We start from the raw sequence: 21957 nt of genomic DNA, 5'->3' as shown, positions 1-21957 counted from the left end.
GAGACCCAACCCGGGTGCTGCCCCTGGGCCGGGCTCAGCTGGGACAAGCTGGATTTAGCGCTCCATTTCTTTCCCTCACAAAGCCTATCTGTAACTCCGTGACCATTTATTGTTTAGGAATTAAAGGTCTCCTTGAGAGTCTTTTGTGTCCTTGCTAGGCCCTTGCCAGGCTATCGCTACTGCTGTTCCTCTGCCAACCCAGGGCTTCATTCTGAGGCTTTAGGAAAGTGACGGAGAACTTCCTTGCCCACATCCCAGACTTAACCTCTTTAGTTCTTCTAGGACCACCCTCCTGAAAAATCATCGGAGTCCCAGGGGAACATCTTGGAGTCTTGGCCGCCCAGGAGAGATTCTCTGTTTTGGTAGTCTTCCGAAGTCTATTATATGAACTATTAGTGTTTCACTGGGGTCTGTCCTATGTCTGGATAATGAATAAGTTTCAAAAAATGTAACTAACAGGGGTTCCAGTTGGATTTCCAAGGCTAATAGAATTGTGTTCTCTCTCTCCCCTTCCCGCCCCCCAATCTGCCACTGAATATATTAAAAGCTGACCTGCCAAACTTGCTTTCCTGCAGAAATTACCTCGGAAATGGAGCTGAGATTCCAGGGGTCCTGGCCTTGGAGAGAATCTAATCCAAGAAGACAGGCAGAACGGAGAAGCCTAGGAAGACTTAAAGTTGGCAGGAAAAAATTCACAGCTAATTTGGGGGATAAACAGAAAAGTCGTTCCGCAAAACGCTATGGCAGAGGAAGGGGCCTGGGGATATTTATGGAGGGGAGCTGCCCTTGTCACCTACGCTTTCCTCTCTTGTGCTTAGCGTTCAAGGACAACCAAAACATCCACCAAAAGAGAGCTAGTCCCTGCCCCAGGATTCACGTAGCTTCACTCTGTTCATACCAGATCTCCAACAATACCGTGGCTTCCTACCAATTTTTTAAAAATTTATTTTGATTGCTCATGATTCCTTTTTACTACTTTAGTCAGCCTTGTGTCCTGAAATTTCACTTTGCCTGGCAGGGCCTCCCTCTGCCAGAGTTAAGAGAGAACCAAGATGGGCTTTCTCTCAGGAGTGGGACAAGACCAGCCATCTGGGGTAGTATCGATTTCTTCTTGTGCTAATCATTCTACTGGTTTTTAAACACTTGTTTTTTTAAAGGAAATGTAATCCTTATGTTTTTTATATCTCATTTACACTCGATTTAAGAAAGCTCTCTTTGGAAAGAGTCACGTGAGTCATGTGATGTCCAAACAGCCTTCTTCTTTTGTTTTTTTTTAAGGTTATTAGCCATAGCTTGACCTTCCCTGAAATCACCTGCTCAAGCCTAAGCATTATTTCTTTTTTTATTTTAAATTTTTTGGCCTTGCCATGTGGCATACGGGAACTCAGTTCCCTGATCAGGGATTGAACCCGTGCCCCCTGCATTGAGACTGTGGAGTTTTGACCACTGGACCACTAGAGAAATCCTCCAAATAGCCTTCTTGAGCCTCTAGAAGTCTTCTCCTGGAAGACGTGTCATTTCATGAGCTTTTTCGTGAGCTTCTAGAAGTCTTCTGTTTCCGAAGTGGGAAGCAATGTTTTCTCACTCTAAATTGAAAATCCAATTAAACACACACACACACACACATACATATGTACACAACTTGCAATTTAGGTGAATGCCAAGAAAGTTTAGCCCTGAATTTTGAGCTAACGCCTTCTCTCACACAAGCATGTGAGAGCATTGACATTTTAGAATCTAGAAGGAGTCCGCGGTGTGTGCTAACCATTCATTTCTCTAGCATCAATAAGCTCTGACTCCGTAGCAAGTCACATCACCTGGAAGCCACTCATCTGAATGGCTGAACTCATGGGCTGTGTGGCAGACACCCTGTGTTTGAATCCTATCTTTATGCTCTTAAGGTGGCGTAAATATTAACTGAGTTAAAACAGGCAAAACAATGAATGCAACGCCTGACTGTCACCACTGAGTCCACATTAGCTGTCACCTCTAGGCTTTTGCACACTGCTCTTGGCACTTTTGGGGAGCAATAAAAGAAACTGCTTTATCACAGGAAGAGGTTTTTGCAATTATTGTAAAAACTGCTCTTGGAGACACCACTTGCTTTGCCTTTCGATGTCCCTTATGGATAATACTCTTTTGTTAAATTCATGTGACATCATTCAAGCTAGAAAAACAACTTATGTCTCCTGATGAACTGGCAGGCTTCCTTTAATGAGGTAAATGCAGGTGAATGACTGATTTTTAATTCTTATTTTATTTTTTGCTTTGGCTGCCGGGAAGTCATGGTTTATACTCAGTTGCAGTAGTAATCCTGAGTTTAATAATAATAATAGCTAAATAATAACGCTCATTAAAAAAAGCTAAAGTTTAAGCATTTTTGAGTGTTATTGTCTGATTATTTGTACTAGCTCCAAAAGGAAAATGAAAGAAGGGCTATTATTGCTAATAAATATACCTGAAATTAATAGACAGGGTCTTTTTGAGCCACTTGCTTTATTTCTGCCCTATGACCTATGTTATATCCTCCTGATATAAACTGGATGAAAGTACAGCCTAATGTTACAGATTTCAGCAGCTGTTAAAATTACACAGTAATTGTCCATTCACACTGTAGAGTTACACCATGGTGAATTTGCTGCTAGTGTACAGGAAGAAAATCAACATTTAGGCACTAATGAGTACTCATGAAATCAGATACACAAACACAAAATATTGATTGACATTTCCTTTTTTTGCTGGTACTCCAGTGCTGTTTAAAAACATAGCCAATGGACTTCCCTGGCGGCGCAGTGGTTAAGAATCCGCCTGCCAATGCCAGGGACACGGGTTCAAGCCCTGGTCTGGGAAGATACCACATGCCACAGAACAACAAAGCCTGTGCACCACAACTACTGAGCCTGTGCTCTAGAGCCCGTGAGCCACAACTACTGAGTCCGCGTGCCACAACTACTGAAGCCTGCACGCCTAGAGCCAGTGCTCCACAGCAAGAGAAGCCACCGCAGTGAGAAGCCCGTGCACCACAACAAAGAGTAGCCCCCGCTCTCCGCAACTAGAGAAAAGCCCATGCATAGCAAAGAAGACACAATGCAGCCAAAAATAAATAAATAAATTTATGAAAAAACAAAACAAATAAACAAACAAAACATAGTCAAGGCTTTATGGGAAAGTTCTTGATTGTCTACTTCTTCAGGATCCCTATCCGTACCCCGATAGTTACTAGTTATTCCAGACACCCCAGACCAGAGGACAGTCAAGGAGGGCCCACATTGGGATTATAGCTCCTGTAGATTCCAGATGGGCTTTATTTATAATTTATTTTCTGAACTGAGATATCTCTGAGAGTGAAAGGGGGCACAATGAATAGTTTTGCTGGGGCCATAGGTGTCAACATATCCTAAATAAATCAAGATGTATGATCACTGTAGTTAATAGGATGGGATTAGTAGGAACCCACTAGCAATGGTTCCTGGGGCACTGGGAAGGCCTCTGAGTCAAAATATTTCTGTACCTCCCTTTCCTCATTGATGACTTAAATTTCATCAGTACTGATTCATTCCTTTTGATTAGATGTCCTCAGTCAGGGGTTAATCCCATTCCCCACCCAAGGGAACATTTACTAATGTCATGATATTTTTCACTGTCACAACTGGGAGGGGTGTGGCTACTGGCATCTAGTGGGTAGAGATCAGGTTGCTGCTAAACATTCTACAATGCCTAGGATAGGCTCCCATGACAAAGAATTATCCAGCCCCAAATGTCAATAGTACTGAGGTTGAGAAATTCTGCTTTGGATTAAGCACTGTCTGTCCTCTGGTTTCCATTTGAAGATACCTGAGGGTCAAGAGAATGAAAAGACAAGCCACAGACCGGGAGAAAATATTTGCAAAAAACACATCTTATAAAGGATTATTATCCAAAACATATATTAAAGAAAACCCCTCAACAGTAAGAAAACAAACAACCTGATTAAAAAATGGGCAGGAGACCTGAACACACATCTCACCAAAGAAGATATATAGATGAGAAATATGCATATGGGAGGATGCGTGGCATCATTTGTCATTAGGGAATCGCATATTAAAACAACGAGATACTACCACACACCTATTAGAATTGTAAAAATCCAGAATACTGACAACGTGAAATGCTGGTGTGGATGTGGAGCAAAAGGAACTCTCATTCATTGCTGGTGGGAATGCAAAATGGTACAGACACTTTGGAAGAGAGTTTGGCAATTTCTTACAAAGATAAACATTATTCTTACCATACGATCTAGCAATCACACTCCTTGGTATTTACCTAAGTGAGCTGAAAACTTATGGCCACACGAAAACTTGTACATAGATGTTTATGAAACTTTATTTCAGTTGCCAACACTTGGAAGCAACCGAGATGATCTTTCAGTAGGTGAATGGATAAATAAACTGGTACCTCTACACAGTAGAATATTATTCAGCACTAAAAAGCAATGAGTTATCAAATCATGAAGACATGGAGAAACCTTAAATGCACGTAACTAGGTGAAAGAAGTCAATTTGAAATGGTTACGTATTGTATGATTCCAATGACCTGACATTCTTTGCAAGGCAATATTTTGGAGACAGTCAAAGGATCAGTGGTTGCCAGGCTTAGGGAGGAGAGAGAGATGAATAGGCAGAGCACAGAGGGTTTGTAGGGCAGGGACATTTTTCCATATGATGCTACAATGGTAGATATAGATACATGTCATTTCACATTGTCAAAACCCTTAGACTGGACGACACCAAGAGTGAACCCTAATGTAAACTATGGACTTTAGGTGATAATAACATATCCATGTGTGTCTGTCAATTATAACAAATGTACAGCTCAGTGGGAGATATCGATGTGGGGGCAGGGGTGTATGGGAAATCTCTGTACCTTCTGTTCAATATTGCTGTGAACGTAAAACTGCTCTACAAAGACACATGAGGGGAAACACATAAGTCCCTCATCCTTTGTATTGAATGATTTTATCAAATGGTAAGAGAAAGTGACAGCTTTTAAAGGGGGTGTCAATGTCAAAGTATTGACAGCTGTAGACTTTTGCCTACACTGACTCTACTATATTGAACTGGGAGGTGGTCAGGAGAAGAGGAGGTGACGGCAACTCCCTGATGCTTTCAGAGAAGTTAGCGCAATCATTTATTCATTTTATAATCCGCCCTAATGGCTTGGCCTAATCTAATCAACAGGATGGACAAGACCAAACCCAGATGGTAAGAACAATTGGGCTAAGATCATTAACCACAGTTGTTTGCATTTGTTAGAGGACCTACTCTCCCCTTTCATTTGTGGGGTTGGAAAGTTGGCTCTCAGAGCTCTTCTTCCTGGATGTCCTCTGCAAATGTACTTCTCTCCCCGCCTGGATGACATGTGCATTGGAGGAGTTTCTGGAATAGACATTTAATAGCTTCTAATGATTTGTGAAGGAAATTAGACAGTGTTGCCAAAAACATCAGAGAACTAATGGTGCAGCAGTCTGAGTCAAAGGGTAAGGATGTCACAGAGAGAGGGTTAAGGAATGGAGAAACAAAGAAGGAACTGAAATATCCTACTGGTTAAGGAAATCTAAATCTGAGTGAAAAACACAGGGGCCGTGTCTTCAAGATCCCTAATAGCTGTGTTAAATGACGTCTTGCATTCCTTTGATGAATTACTATTTTACTGTAGAGAAGCCACATCACACTGTCCACATGGGTCAAGCTTCCCTTTATAAAACCTGGCCCCAGGTTCCCAGACACCTAGTGTCCTAACAAAGAACAGCAGGAACTTTAATTTGTGCCTAGGCATTAACGATTCACATATTCTGTATGGCACCCTGCCAATACACTTAAAAAAAAAGAATCATGTAGATGTTACACAATTTCAAGTATTTCTTGAAATAGGTAGGCCACTGACTCGGTATGGAAGCGTTCCTTTTTGTATTGTTTATTTGGAAGAGAATTTGCCTGTACCAACAAGATTGCAAACTGGCATGGCATATAAATCTATTGAGGGTTAGAGGTGTGTCTTTTAACAACTGAATATCCCCACCGAACCTAGCACAGAGGTCTGTATATTGTCAGCACTTAAATATTTCTTGAATCAGTGCACAAAGGAATTAACCCAAATTTCAGTGAAGCTGGAAGGGACCCTGAGTGATCTGCATGTTTCCCCTTCTGGAATGAGCTGAAGGGACGCGTGCACATGAAGGGTTCTTTCTTCCTGGATTTGCTGTTAATATAGGAACCACAGGGTCAGTCCCTAATTCCTGAGGATCCATGGGGAATTGACACTCACAAGCCAAGTTCCCAGGTTACAGAATGCTCCCAAACAGCAAACTCGCTAAGGACAAAAGTGTATCACTTATCAAGGGCCTTCAGCAATCAAGCCAGGCATTCAGAACAGTCCTGGGTCAGTAACCGTATAGGCGAGGCAGCGCAGGAGGTTCAAACAAAATCAGATACAAAGAGAGCAAAATCACTCTTTTCGAGAATTTGTGTTCCCAAATTGACATACAGATCTGATTAGAAACAAAACCATTCTTTTCCCCGTCCAGTCAGGGACTATAAGGCTAAACCAAAAGACTTTCTCTTTTTCATGATTGGTTAAATGGGGAGTTTCTGAAAGGTGAAGGGGACAAGATGAAAATACGACACAGGTATTGGTAGAGAATTTACAGCATGAACAAGCAGTTCATTTTTCCTTTTGACTTGTGTAGCCTGTGACTGATGACTGGTCAGTGGCTAAGCAAGCACAGACAAGTGTAAGGAAACGAGGATTAGTTCTTATCAACAGGGATAATCATATCAGTTGAATAGTAATTAAGTGTGCTGTGTGTCGGCACAACTGTAATTGAAAGCAGTATTTCTACAATACCGACTTTGGGATTGCTTTTAGCACATTCCCTACCTGTAACAATGTGCCCTCTTCATCACACACCTATTTAGTGGGCAATACCATGCACCAAGCGCTAGGTACTGGAGATAAAGAAATAAAGGATGAAGCAACTGCCTTGTGGAAGGAGGATTTTGTGATGCCATCACAACCTAAGGGAAACAAAGAAATTCAGTCCTACGATGATCTTTTTTTTGTCCCTGAAGGGGTAACACATGTGTTGGTTGGTCTAGTCCCTTGCTCCCACCCCTGACCTCACTCCACCCACAACCTCTTCGAATAGACCCATGATTCAGACGTGATGATGTCGTGGTCTCCAACATGATGGTATTTTTGCTGAAGATCCTTAAGTGATGTAAGTCACATGGATCAAGTTTGCTCTAAGTCTCTCTGTTGGAAACTGCAATTTCATATGCACTTTTCTTGAGAAGTTTTTATTATTTAATTAAGTATAGTAGTACCTGATAGCTACACAGTATTTATAATACCTCCTAATTGAGCCTCACTCACATACCAATTTTTTTTTTTAAACAATTCATTGTTTATTTTTTTATGATTGATTTTGTTCACAGCATTTTTATTTATTTATTTTTGGCTGTGTTGGGTCTTCGTTTCTGCGTGAGGTCTTTCTCTAGTTGCGGCGAGCGAGGGCCACTCTTCATCACGGTGCGCGGGCCGGTCACTATCGCGGCCTCTCTTGTTGCGGAGCCCAGGCTCCAGACGCGCAGGCTCAGTAGTTGTGGCTCACGGGCCCAGTTGCTCCGGGGCGTGTGGGATCTTCCCAGACCAGGGCTCGAACCCGTGTCCCCTGCATTAGCAGGCAGATTCTCAACCACTGTGCCACCAGGGAAGCCCCACATACCAATTTTAATTAAATCTTTAACATAGTGTATTGTGACTGAATTGAGATATTATGTATTGAGATAGAGCATTGATTTATTTAGCAAGCACTGTCAAATAGATTGTCTTATTTACTCTCAATATCACTTAATCGTTGGTTTTACTTCTTTCTATTCTAGTTATATTTTAAAATAACTGTTTCCTGTCTTAGAAGTAACATACAGCAGAAAACTTGGAAAACAAAGAAAAACTCCAAGGAAGCAGGTATATAAGTCATCCTAAATCCTTTCACACAGAGACAGTCTGTGTCATGTTTGGTGAGGCCTTGTGATTTTTTTTTCACATATATTCATTGTGTGTTTCTTGATAAAAATTGTATACATTATACCCGTAGCTTTGCACATATTTTTCTCACTTAATTTATTGGGGCTGTTTTCTCACATCAACAAAGATTTTGTTCAATGGCTGAATGGCATCAAAGTCCAAGTCATAAGCTGCTGCATGCTGCCTTGCCATGGTCCAGTGCAAATCCAGCCCCATAAGCCAGGGTTTGATCCAGATCAAGGAGCCATTTTCTGCATTCTCGGTAAAGGGTCGTCCCCTTAGGAATGTGGAGCTGATGATAAGTGCGTCCTTGACCTTCTGGGCGGAATGGAGAGCTCTTCTATTTTCTCAGGCTTCTGCCTGATAAGGGTGATCAAACAGCAAGATTCAAGATTTATTACTCAGGAATCTAGTTTATTTGCAGTTGTTTAGACCTCTCATTTGTGTCCTGATCCCTTTACCCAGTTGCCACCTTATTTTAGAAGCTCACCAACTGAAAACAATACCAATTAACAAAACCCCAAACGCTTCAGTTTGCACCCTATTTACCATTCTGAATCAGTTTCTTTTCTTTTTTTGTTGTTGTTTCTCTTCCTTTGCCATTGCTACTACAGTGATCAATGTCAATATTTCAAATTTGCTGAGCCCTTCATTTCTGTAAAATGCATCTAAAACATGTTTATTAGTCGTTAAACAAATGTAAAGCAAATTTATCTCGAAATCTGCAATGTGTACATGAATGGGTGTGTATATCTGTAACTATCGTATTTTTATATGTGTAATTTTCAATAAGGCAAACCCAGTTTTTAAACATTTTTTCCCCAACGTATCAGTTAACAGTCCCTGAAGTTATTAGCAAGGTGATTTGGCACCTTGCATTTGCATTTGAGAGTCTGCTGCATTGGAAAGTCTAGGTTTTAGAAGTCCTAGAAAAGCCTAGATAACTGAAAACAATACGTTTTTTTCAAACCGTAAAATAATAATAACAATAATAATAATAACAACAGTAATTGCCTTCATACCAGGCCTGTTCTACCTAAGCAATATTCATATTTTATTGCATTAGCGTCTCAAAACCACTCTGCAATATAGGTACTCTTCTTATAAGCCCCATTACTGCAGATGAGGAAAATACAAGTGAGAAATTCTTAAAAGCCTAATTTTGGACAATTTTCACTACATTTCTCCTATAAGAAACTCAGTGTGAATCTCAACGCTAATTGCTCTCCTTTCAGAGTTAACAATGATACTATTAATAGTAACGTGAGTCATCATACACTGCGTGCACATCATAAGGAAGTTTATAAACATTATTCCTGATCCTCATGTGGTAGATTGTATTTGTAGCCACAATACCTCTCCCTTCCTTCCACTTGCTCCTCCGCACTGTGACCTTGCTACTTCCCCATCAAGAGAAGTTAATTTCTCCATCCCCTTCGATCTCCATGGGCCTTCTGACTGCTTTGACCAAGAGAATATGGCAGAAGTGACATTGTGCCAGTTTCAGGACCCAGGCCTTAAGAGCCTGGCTGCCTTCACTTCCTGTCTCTGGAACACTTGTTGCTGGAAGCCCGCCATTATATTAATATAAGAAGTGTGACCATGATGCGGCAAGAAGCCCAAGCTGTATATAAAGGCCCAGGCATAGGGAGTCAGCAAACTATAGCCCATGGGCCAAATCTAGCCCAATGCCTATGTTGCAGGGCCTTTGAGCTAAGATGGCTTTTAATTTTTTAATGGTTGGGGGAAAAAATCAAAAGAATAATATTTTGTGGTATGTGAAAATTATACGAAGTTTAAATGTCAATGTCATAAATAAAGTTTATTGAAACACAGCCATTTGTTTACATTATTGGCTATGGCTGCTTTTACACTAATGACAGAGTTGAATAGTTGTGACAGAGAACATATGGCCCTCAAAGCCTAAAATATTCACTGTCTGGCCCTTTACAGGAAAGGTTTGCCATCCACCACCCCCCAACCTTGAGGATGAGAGGGAAAGGCCAGGAAGCACTAAGGCACTAATGCACATGAAGGTATATATATATACCTATGACATGCATCTCTGACCGCCAGCCCAGCCAACTCAACAGATGCCACGTGGAACAGAGACAAATTGCCCAGCTGAGCCTTCCCCAAATTCCTGACCTACAATATTAAAAGCAAAATAAATGGCTGTTTTAAAGCACTAAGTTTTGGTAGCTGGCTACATGGAGATAAATCACTGAAACACCTCACAATCTTACCCTACAAAAATAAGCATTATCCAACTATTTAAGATGAGGAAACAGAGGCGCAGAAAGATTGAATGACTCATTCAAGGTCACACAGCTGGTAAATAGGGAACTGGGATTTCAACCCAGGTCCTTTCACTTCCTAAGCTTTATTTATGACACAATTAACACTGTAATATTTGACCTTTTCTCTACGGCTATTCATTTTTTTTTAAAGGGCAGATATTACTTTATAGAGAGCTGCTACTTCATTCATTTATTTTAATTAATTTATTTATTTTTAGCTGCGTTGGGTCTTCGTAGCGGCGAGCTGGGGCTACTCTTTGTTGCGGAGCACGGGTTTCTTATTGCAGTGGCTTCTCTTGTTGCGGAGCACGGGCTCTAGGCGCACGGGCTTCAGTAGTTGTGTCTCGCGGGCTCTAGAGTGCAGGCTCTGTAGTCATGTGGGATCTTCCTGGACTGGGGCTCGAACCCGTGTCCCCTGCATTGGCAGGCGGATTCTTAACCACTGAGCCACCAGGGAAGTCCTCTACTGCTATTCATTTTATGCCCCATGTCAGTCTTCATTCATTTAACAAATGTTTATTAACAAACAGTTAACAAGTGTATAACCAATGTTATTGCACGTAAGCTCTGCACTTAAGCTTTGTGGGGAAATGAGATGAATTCAGATAATATCTGAAGATTTTACTTAATTTTTTACTTAGCTAAAAAGACCAAGAGTAATAACAATATGATGATACATGAAACATTTCAAATTCAAATTCAGCATATTTTTTCTGAAGCTCATGGACAACAGAATCCCATTCTAGGCAATCAAACTTTCAGAAAAGCTCTGCATTTGATCCTAATGTCACAGTCTTAAGATTTATTTTTTTAAAAAGAACAGGTCAGTGAATAGATGAAAAAAAAAAGCTGATTGAAAGCTTATTCCACCTACCCACAAGGTTAGTTACATGTCAGTTGTTTTTTTTTCATTTCAGATTAACTGTGTTCTTCCATGTTTAAAACATATGTAACGGCACCTGAATAGAAGTTACACAGCTGGAAACCATTAGGATTGAAAAGCAACAGAGAGTAGGAAGCAAAGCCTAGGGAAGGTGATTTTGAGGAACCAGGGAAAGGAATGTGAAAAGAAGTAGAGAAGGATATTCCACGCTGTTTGCCAGTCTTTTTCTGAGGTCATTAGTAGAGACGGATTACTCAGTGAAGACCATCAGCGGGGAACACAGCTAGATGAAAACACTAAGGAGAAGACTAAGACAGCCATGGGTTTAAGGCTATTTCTTTGCTTATCAAGGACCTCTTTGCCACCCTACTTAAGTGTTGGTGTCTTGAGGGCAGAGATATGACACCCAGTCCATGGTGTGTGCTCCCTGGCTCATACCAGCTTGCAAGAGCTATTGTTAAAGGGCTTCCCTGGTGGCGCAGTGGTTGAGAATCTGCCTGCTAATGCAGGGAACACTGTTTCGAGCCCTGGTCAGGGAAGATCCCACAGGCCGCGGAGCAACTAGGTCCGTGCGCCACAACTACTGAGCCAGCGTGCTGCAACTACTGAAGCCCGTGCACCTAGAGCCCGTGCTCTGCAACAAGAGAAGCCACTACAATGAGAACCCCTTGCACCACAACGAAGAGGAGCCCCTGCTCGCCGCAACTAGAGAAAGCCCGCGCACAGCAACAAAGACCCAACGCAGCCAAAAATAAATAAAAAAAAAAAAAAAAAAAAAGCTATTGTTAAAATTTCAGAAATGTCTGGGAGTCATTTGTTAAATCTTGGTAGCTTGAAATCAGTCATAGGAGGAGTATTTACACCATGGAAATTGGCAAATGCTGCAAATCAGGGCTCTTTTCCCAGAAAGCCAGTTTACCAGCACTCCACTAAGACAGAGTCCCTTATAATGATTAACCAGGAGTCAGCAATCCTTTCAATATGGAGTGTATAATAAAATACAAGCAATAGTTAACAATTATGCTTTAAATTATTTTTAGTGACATGAGAAAAAAAGCTGGAATTAAAACCTTATCTCTAAGATAGTCTCAAGAATATTAAAACAGAGCTATGTGTTGAAAAAATATTAGAAAGAAAATAGATCAATATCTTCACAGGGGTTATCTTTGCGATGTGGATTTAGAGGTGATTTTTGTCTTATTCATTATAATTGTATCCTTCAAGTATTCTACAAGATTTAGGTGTTAATTTCTTAATTTAAAAATCCATTAAAATGATGTGCCTAGGTATTAACCCTTTTAAAATCTTGTTTACAGAGGGAACAGAGGGAAGGGACACAGGAAGAAAGAATGGAAGGGGAGGGCGTTCCCTTTCTCCTCCTTTCAGTCCAGTGAGAATGGCGTTGAAGAGTAACCATCGCAGTTTGATTCGGGCTAGGGGTTCTGTTAGGAGTGGGGAGGGGAAGAGTAGAGAGGTGGAAAGACAAATGGATAAAGAAAGGCAGCAAATGTAGTAGAAGAAACACTATAATGAGAATCAGAAATTCTATTTCTAGCAGCTAAAGTAAGAAGCCACGTGATGATCGTTTAACTTTGGGGGCATCAATTTCTTCATCTCTAAAGTGAGTAGGTTACACTAGAAAACGATGCATGAATTTCATTCTAATCAAGATCTTCTGTGTGACCTTCCTCTTGAGGACAGCCAGCTTTGAGGGTAGATGGGGGGCAGCATGCAGCTCCCCTGACAAGGGAAATGCAGTACCAGAAGACTCCAGAGAAGGAATGTTTGCTGGAGAGGAAGGAAGTGAATTTTGGCAAGGGAGCGTAGGAAGGTGTTATTTAGTGATGATGTTAGAAGGAAACTTTTTCCTAATTAAAAAACTTTTCAAAGGTATTATCAAAGGGATTTTTGGGGACAAAAATAAGATTTCAGTTTTGTTTTATTTTATACATAGATGAAGAGTTCGTGTTTTCACAGATGTATTTCTAACTTCTACCAAGGAATTTCTGCATGTGGTCTGCATTCTAAGATCCCTGGTTATATGTTATAATGAGCAAATCGCGCATCTTCTAACATCTCATACGTGCTATCGGTTTCCCGGAACTCAATAATTTCCATCTTGTAGTACTTTAGACATATCTCTTAAAAATCCAGGTATTTTCTAGGATCACATTATAAAATAGACAAATCTCAAAAATATAGTAGAATTTTTACTGGTTAACTCTGATACCAGTTTAGTTAGATAGAGGTGGAAACTAATAGTTAGGTGCATTGCTTTGTATATGGGTTCTAATAATGTATTAGTTGTTATATATCTATAATATAATAGATATTAGTTATATTAAGTTCTTGCTTATTTCTATAGACTGTTTTATGTCTATTACAGTTATTCTCAATCATTTGGAAGAAAAAATTCTCTTGATGGAATAAGATATGACGGTTCCAGACTACATATTTTTTTTTTTAGACTACATATTTTAAATAGTACATTTTAATCTTTTTATAAAACTTGATTCAAAACATGCCATGTGCATGCCTTTTCCTCAAAGAGTGCTGTGGTTGTTTAATGACTTTATCAGTGAGCTAGTCATATACGTATGTGAAGTGGGAGCTAGTTGCTTCTTTCTGTTTTAATTGTATTTTTGAGACATTGTAAGAAAAACGTCAATGTTGCCTTCCACTGAATCCATCTTGCAAACAGACCTGGCCTGGTTTAGCTTCCCCAAGGCGGCCTTCTGGGCTGTGTGGGGCTGGGCGTTGAGGCCACGGACACATCTGTAACCAAACCAGCAAGCGTCAGTGGGAGCTGAGATTCATTTCTGTGGAATGAGAGCCTCTCATTCCTTTGTTCTCGATATTTCCTGGCAACGTGTCCACAAGCACATGCTATTAACAGATGGTGGAAGGCATAATTGGGATTTTTATCATAACATATCCCCCATGCTTCCATCATGCACCAAAGAAGCAGAGATGTATGGGCTACCTCACTCTATCACAGCAGGATTAAACACATCTACTTCAAACTTCTAAAGGCTCTCACGATAGCCTCGACCGTTCAGTTATATCTGGCTTTCTATCAGAAGAACAGAACCCACTTCAGCAGACCAGTTCATATCAGATCCTTTAAAGATCAGCGGTTACTATGAGAGAGATTGGTTTCTGCAGAGCTGACCTGATCTGGTAAGTTGAGGCACACATCTGTGTTGCACAGCTGAGGCCTACGGGATGGTCATAGCCCTGAACTTTGTACAGACAACTGTGCCTCAAAACCCATGCAGATGACAAGTTCTCATTTGCTTAACCCCATAATTATGTGCTGAGCCAGTTAAAAAAAAAAAAAAAAAGCAGGAGTAAGTATGGGAAAAACTTATGCAAAGAAGCTGAGAGGATTCATTTTGATTTTTTTTTCTTGTTGTTCAAATCTTGCGGGTGTCTTCTCAGTTCAGAATCAAAATTGTCGAGGTCGGCTTTATAAAAGCATGTATCTATTGCATGTTTTCTTAGAGAAAGTTAAATCCTTCATGATTTATGTGTCTAAAGAAGTACCGTCCATGAAGATGTTCACAAGACTCCTGTGCATTTACACAGCTTGCATCATCCAAAGAATTTAAGGGGCTTTGTTAAAAGTATCTGCTGGTTGGGAATATTCACATTACGCCCAAGATGATTAAAATTGCAAGACTGTCATCTTGGCAGATGCCTGAGCGTTGCAGTCAGTGAGGTTTATATTTGGCAGTCAATGGCATAGCTAAAGAAGTAGCTCAGAAAGCTTGAAATCTAAGATGGCAGTGGTTATAGTTGGTGGTCAGGACCTGGGACCGACTCTGGAATCAGAAAGCTTGGTTCAAATCTGATTCTTTCTCCTACAAGCTGAGTGACTTTGATCAAGACACTCGACTCTTCAAGCCTTGAATTCCTTATTTCTAAGGGGGCATGAAGATAGGACCTACCTCATAGGGTTGTTGTAAAAATTAAATGGAATTATATATTAAAAGTACCTAGCACTGTGCATGGTGCATAGTATGTGCTCAATAAACATTAGTTATTATTATTCACACAAAGTGATAAACAGGGCCAGGTACATAATTTTCAGGCCCCAAGGCAAAGTAAAAATGTCAGGTCCCTTGTTCAAAAAGCAGGGAAAAATACTATTGAAGGTGTTAAAATATAAAGCATTTCTTTTATTCCCTGCCCTCTCTTTCTTGACTGGTTGTGATGTTGTTCTTGTTTTTAACTAGTAGATTTTATGTTTTTTAGAGCAGTTTAGGTTTACAGAAAAATCTAGCAGAAAGTACAGAGAGTTCCCATATACCCCTCCCCCACCCCCAGTTTCCTCTTTTATTAATGTATTTATTTCCATTAGTGTGGTACATTTGTTATCAATAGTGACACATAATTATTAACTAAGTCCACAATTTACATTAGGGTTCACTCTTAGCATTGTACAGTTCTATGGGTTTTGACAGATGCATAGTTATGTATCCACCATTTCAATATTCTCCAGAGTAATTTCACTGCCCTAAAATTCGCTTGTGCTCCATCAATTCATTCCTCCTCCATGCTCCCCCAAATCCCTGACAACCACTTGATCTTTTTACTGTCTCCTTAGTTTGACCTTTTCCAGAATGTCATATAGTTGGAATCATACAAAATGTAGTTTTTTCAGTCTGCCTTCTTTTACTTATCAATAAGCATTTAAGATTCTTCCTCCAAGACTTTTTGTGGCTTGATATCTCACTTCCTTTTATTGCTGAATAATATTTCAATGTGTGAGTGTACCACAGTTTGTTTATCCATTCACTTATTGAAGGACACCTTGGTTGTTTCCAGTTTTGGGCAGCTATAAATAAAGTTGCTATAAACATTCATTTGCAGCATTTTATTGTGCGTGGACATAAGTTTTCAACTCATTTGGATAAATACCTAGAAATGCAATTGCTGGATCCTATTGTAAGACCATGTTTAGCTTTGTAAGAAACCATCAAACTGTATTCAAAAGTGGCTGAACCATTTTGCACTCCCACTAGCAATGGATGAGAGTTCCCATTGCTGTACATCCTTGCCAGCATTTGATGTTGTTAGTATTTTGGATTTTCACCATTTCAATATGTATGTAGAAGTATCTCACTGTTGTTTTAAATTGCTATTCCCTAATGACATAGGACATTGAGCATCTTTTCATATGCTTATTTGCATCTGTATATCTTCTTTGGTGAGGTGTCTGTTTAGATATATATATTTTTAAAAATTTATTTATTTATTTATTTGGCCGCGTTGGGTCTTCGTTGCTGCGTGCAGCCTTTCTCTAGTTTTGGTGAGCTGAGGCTACTCTTTGCGGAGCACAGGCTCTAGGTTCGCAGGCTCAGTAGTTGTGGCTTGTGGGCTCTAGAGCGCAGGCTCAGTAGTTGTGGTGCACAGGCTTAGTTGCTCCACGGCATGTGGGATCTTCCCGGACCAGGGATCAAACCTGTGTCTCCTGCATTGGCAGGCGGATTCTTAACCACTGCACCAAAAGGGAAGTCCCTCTGTTTAGATATTGTATGCACTTTTTAATCAGGTTGTTTATTTTCTTATTGTTGAGGTTTAAGAGTTCTTTGAATATTTTGGACACAAGTCCTTTCTCAGATATGTTTTTTACAAATATTTTTCTCCTAGTCTGTGGCTTGTCTTTTCATTCTCTTGATGGTATCTTTCAGAGAGCAGAAGTTTTAAATTTTAATGAAATCCAACTTAACAATTATTTTTTCATCTTGTTTTGGCATTACACCTTAAAAACTCATTGTCGGGACTTCCCTGGTGGCACAGTGGTTAAGAATCCACCTGCCAATGCAGGGGACACGGGTTTGATCTCTGATCTGGGAAAATCCCACGTGCCTCAGAGCAGCTAAGCCTGTGCACCACAACTAACTGAGCCTGTGCTCTAGAGCCCGCGAGCCACAACTACAAGGCTGCGCACCACAACTACTGAAGCCTGCGCGCCCTAGGGCCCGCATGCCCCAACTACTGAGCCCGTGTGCTGCAACTACTGAAGCCTGTGCACCGAGAGCCAGTGCTCCACAAGAAAAGCCACTGCAATGAGAAGCCTGTGCACCGCAACGAAGAATAGCCCTCACTCGCTGCAACTAGAGAAAGCCTGCACTCAGTAATGAAGACCCAAAAGAGCCAAAAATAAAAAAACAAAACAAAAACAAAAACAAAACTCATTGTCAAACCCAAGGTCATCTAGTGTGAAATAATAGAAAAATATATATATTGGTCTCTGCCCCTGTTCCTGGCACAGAACTCCTAAAACTCTTGTAATTTCCTAAGTTATAAGAGCACTAGGAACTCTTTTGTCTAGTATTTCTAGTATTAGTTCTAATATTTAGTCTTTGACCTCAGTTTGTGACATGGAGCTCCCAAATCTCTTGGAATTTCCTGGGTGATAGGCCTGTCTTTTGTTCTAATGAACTGACTCTTGGTTAACTCCTTCATAATGTCAGGATGGAGGCCGGTTATCAGAAAGACCAAGCCATGATGAGAAGTTTTGGAGTTTCAGCCTCACACCCCCATCCTCCAGGAAGGCGAGAGGGGCTGGAAACTGAGTTAATGATCAATCATACCTACATGATGAAGCCTCCATAAAAATCACCAAAGTGGGGTTGGTTGAACACATCCGTATGCTTGAAGGGTATTTTACCCCAATTCTATGGGAATAGAAGCTCCTTTGATTAGGACCCTTCACATACCATGCCTTATGCATCTCTTCCATCTGTATCCTTTTATAATAAACCAGTAAATGTAAGTAAGTGTCTTCCTGAGTTCTGTGAGCCATTCTAGCAAATTACTGAACCCAAAAAGGGGGTTGTGGGAACCTCGATTTATAGCAGGTCAGTCAGAAGTATAGGTGACAACTTGGGAATTTCAATTGACATCTGAAGTTGGGGCAAGGGCAGTCTTGTAGGGCTGAGTCCTTAACCTGTGAGATCTGATGCGGTCTCCAGGTAGATAGTGTCAGAATTGAGTTAAATTGTAGGATGCCCAGTTGTCAGAGAACTGCTTGATGTGTGGAAAACCCACACATCTGGTTTCAAAAGTGAAGTGAATTGTGGTAGTAGTGTGAGAATAAAGGATAATCCAGGGGAGATTTTCTGTATGCCTAATTTTTTTTTTACTATGTTATCTTCTAGAAGTTTGGTAGTTTTGTATTTTACATTTAAGTCTATGACCCATTTTGAGTTAATTTTTATGAAAGATATAAGGTCAGGGTCTAAATTCTTTTTTAAAAAAATTTACATGTGGATGTCCACTTGCTCCAGTACCATTTATTGAAAAGAATATGCTTTTTCTAGTGAATTACCTTTGCTTTGTCAAAGATCAGTCAACTATATTTGTGTGGGTCTATTTTTGGGCTTTCTATTCTATTTAATTTATCTGTTCTTTCAACACCACCACACTTTCTTGAAAACGTAGCTTTATAGTAACTCTTGAAGTGGTACAGTGCCAGTCCTCTGACTTTCTTCTTCTTCTTCAGTATTAAGTTTACCATTCTAGGTCTTTTGTCTTTCCAATATAAACTTTAGAATCCGTTTGTCAATCACCACAAAGTAACTTGCTGGAATTTTGATTGGGATCACATTGAATCTATAGATCAATCTGAGAAGAACTGACATCTTAACAGTATTGAGTCTTATCCATGAACATGGAATATTTCTCCTTTTATTTACTTACTTCAATTTCTTTTATTAGAATTTTGTAGTTTTCCTCATAGAGATCTTATACATATTGTGTTAGCTTTATACCTATGTATTTCATATCTTTGTGTTTTTTATTTGCTATCTAATGTTCTAAGTAAAGAAAAATTAAAATGTTATTATGAATTTTAACATTCGTTTTATATCATGCAATGCCAGATTTAAATGCAAATATAAGAACACTTCACTCATACGTGGAATAACCAAAATTATACAATTTGTATTTCATAGTTCATGGTTGCATATGTATTTTGCTCTTGCCAGACCAGTGGAAAAGCTTTACAAAATTAGTTCAGCTGCTTTTATTTCACTTCTTGATACTCACGCATTCTACTAACACTCTCTGCCTTCCTCTTACTGATGAGCAAGGAAGGACTGAAAGAAAAAAGACATAATGGGTTTCCCTATCTTCCCCTTTCCTTCTTTGTCATCATTTCCAGCATAAGTGGTTAGCTAATGCAGAGAAATAACATGAGTAACAACAAATATGTTAGTATTCCTTGATCGTTTATGTGCTTTAGAGTGGCATTTCCTTCTTTCTGCATTTAAAGCAAGTTCTGATTTGAATAGAAAGCTTAGCTTCTCAGAGCTGTGAGCACCCCTGCTTACTCAGTCATAGACATAACACACTTTGTACTTGCATCAGGTCTTACTGAACTCCCATGCGTTGTGGGTTCACTGGGATTCTGTGCCAGTGGGCATCTTGAAGGCTATGCTAATGGGGTGGCAAGGAACAGTGGTGGACATACATCTTTCCTGTATCCCTTCTGCTTATGTGCATTGAACTTCACTTACAAAACACAGCTGAAAGATTAAATTATTAAGAATTTCAAGATGGCAGGCTTCCCTGGTGGTGTAGTGGTTAAGAATCCATCTGCCAATGCAGGGGACACGGGTTTGAGCCCTGGTCCGGGAAGATCCCACATGCTGCAGAAGAACTGAGCCTGTGCGCCACAACTACTGAGCCTGTGCTCTAGAACCCGCGAACCACAACTACTGATTCCGCGTGCTACAACTACTGAAGCCTGTGTGCCACAACTACTGAAGCCTGCATGCCTAGAGTCTGTGCTTCACAACAAGAGAAGCCACTGCAATGAGAAGCCCGCACATCGCTAAGAAGAGTAGCCCCCGCTTGCCGCAACTAGAGAAAGGCCGCGTGCAGCAATGAAGACCCAACACAGCGAAAAATAAATAAATAAATAAATATATTAAAAAAAAAAAAGAATTTCAAGATGGCAACGGCATAGCATTAAACCAAGCACAGGGCCACCTGACTGTGAGGCCCTTTGTATGCACAGGATGCTTGTCCACGAAGCCAGCCCTGCTGATAACTGAGAAGCAATGAAGATACAAGGCAGTGCAGTTGATCACAGAAGGATGTTTACTTAGAGAATAAAGAAGGATTCAGCTGCAAAGGACATGGAGTTGATCTCTGGTTCAAGAAACTAGGCCCCCAAATATAAAATGACAAGCCAGGATCCCACAGGTAAATAGTGGGATGGGGACTCCTCTTTCCATCCCAGCAGCATTGTTGACATTCATGATGCGATATTATTTCAAGCTTCCTCCTCCCTGGATTTCAGGTCTGACGGCAACCAAAAGTGTATTGAGCTTGAATTGATGCCTCTGGAAATATCCAGATTTATACAGGCGGAATCCACGCTGAAACCCAAAGCAGTCATGACTGTCACAGCTATAGCATTACTACTGGTCACCAACACTTGTTAAAGGGGAGACTAAATTAAGACTAGTCATAGTGATAGTTTTTTAGTGTTGGGCATTGGTCTACGGGGAAATAGAAAAGGAGGCATCTTCCTTCATGCGGAGAAAAGTGACTGGTCTGTGTGTATTCTTGGCAGCGTTTTTTGCCATCTGAGCCAAGCTCAGATGCAGAAAGAACATGAAATTCAGAAGGGACTTCAGAGATAAACTCATCCAGCGGCTTCTTAACTGTGCTCTGTGGAAACCAAGGATCCCACAAAACTGCTTTCAGGGATCCACAAGCATTTGAGTGAACTTATTTTTAGTTATGTTTAAAACTAAAAATATGCATGCTATTCAAATGTGTTATAGATCAAAGCTGGATGCAGTGGTGGTCACAAATTGTGATCTCTTCAGTTGTCTCATTAGGAAATGTTATACTTTTCAACTTATAAATAAAAGTGGTATTCCCCTTTTAGCTGTTCTATGTATTGGGGAGCCATGTGAGACTTTATTTTAAGAAAGGGTTCCCTTGAATAAAAGTAAAGTTTGAAAAACACCGATCTATTCATCCTCCTTCATTTAAACCTCTTAGGACAGTATCAGGAATCATAATAGATGTTCAACAAATATTAGCTATCATTATTTCTTACAGATGGAAAGATTGAGGCCTGTGTTGACCAAGTGACTTGTACAGCACATCCTGATATTTAGCAAAACTCCACCTTGTGTCCTGACTCCTAGATCATTTCTCTTTTCACTCTATTGCAGTTACCTCCACATCCTATCCCTGAGAAAGCAGCTAAAATTTTAAGTCTAGCAGGCATGGACTGTTTTTACGGTCCCTTTGGTCCTACCCTCTTCTTGGTCTTACAACTAGTTTGAGAGAGAGAAAGAAAGGAGGAAGAGGAGGAGGAGAAGGAGAAAAGGAAAGGAAGGGAGGAGAAAAGAGAAGAGAGGACTTCTCTAAAATATGTTTACAGCACTTATCCCAAAGTCTCCCTACCCAGGAGGTTAAAGGATGAGTTAAAAAGAGTCCCAGATCCCAATCAAAATCCCAGCAAGTTATTTTATGTGCATCAACAAACTGATTCTAAAGTTTATATGAAGAGGAAAAGACCCAACACAATGTTGAAGTTGAACAAAGTTGGAGGATTGATGCTACTCAACTTCAAGACTTACTCTAAAGCTATGGTAATCATGACTGTGTGGTATTGGTGAAAGAATAGACAAATAGAAACAGTAGAACAGAATAAAGAGCCCAGAAATAGACCCA

The sequence above is a fragment of the Balaenoptera physalus genome, assembly GCF_965194825.1.
Source record: "Balaenoptera physalus genome assembly, chromosome: 4".
NCBI lineage: Eukaryota > Metazoa > Chordata > Mammalia > Artiodactyla > Balaenopteridae > Balaenoptera > Balaenoptera physalus.
The sequence above is the reverse complement of the archived record's forward strand: the minus strand, read 5'-3'. Positions refer to the sequence as shown.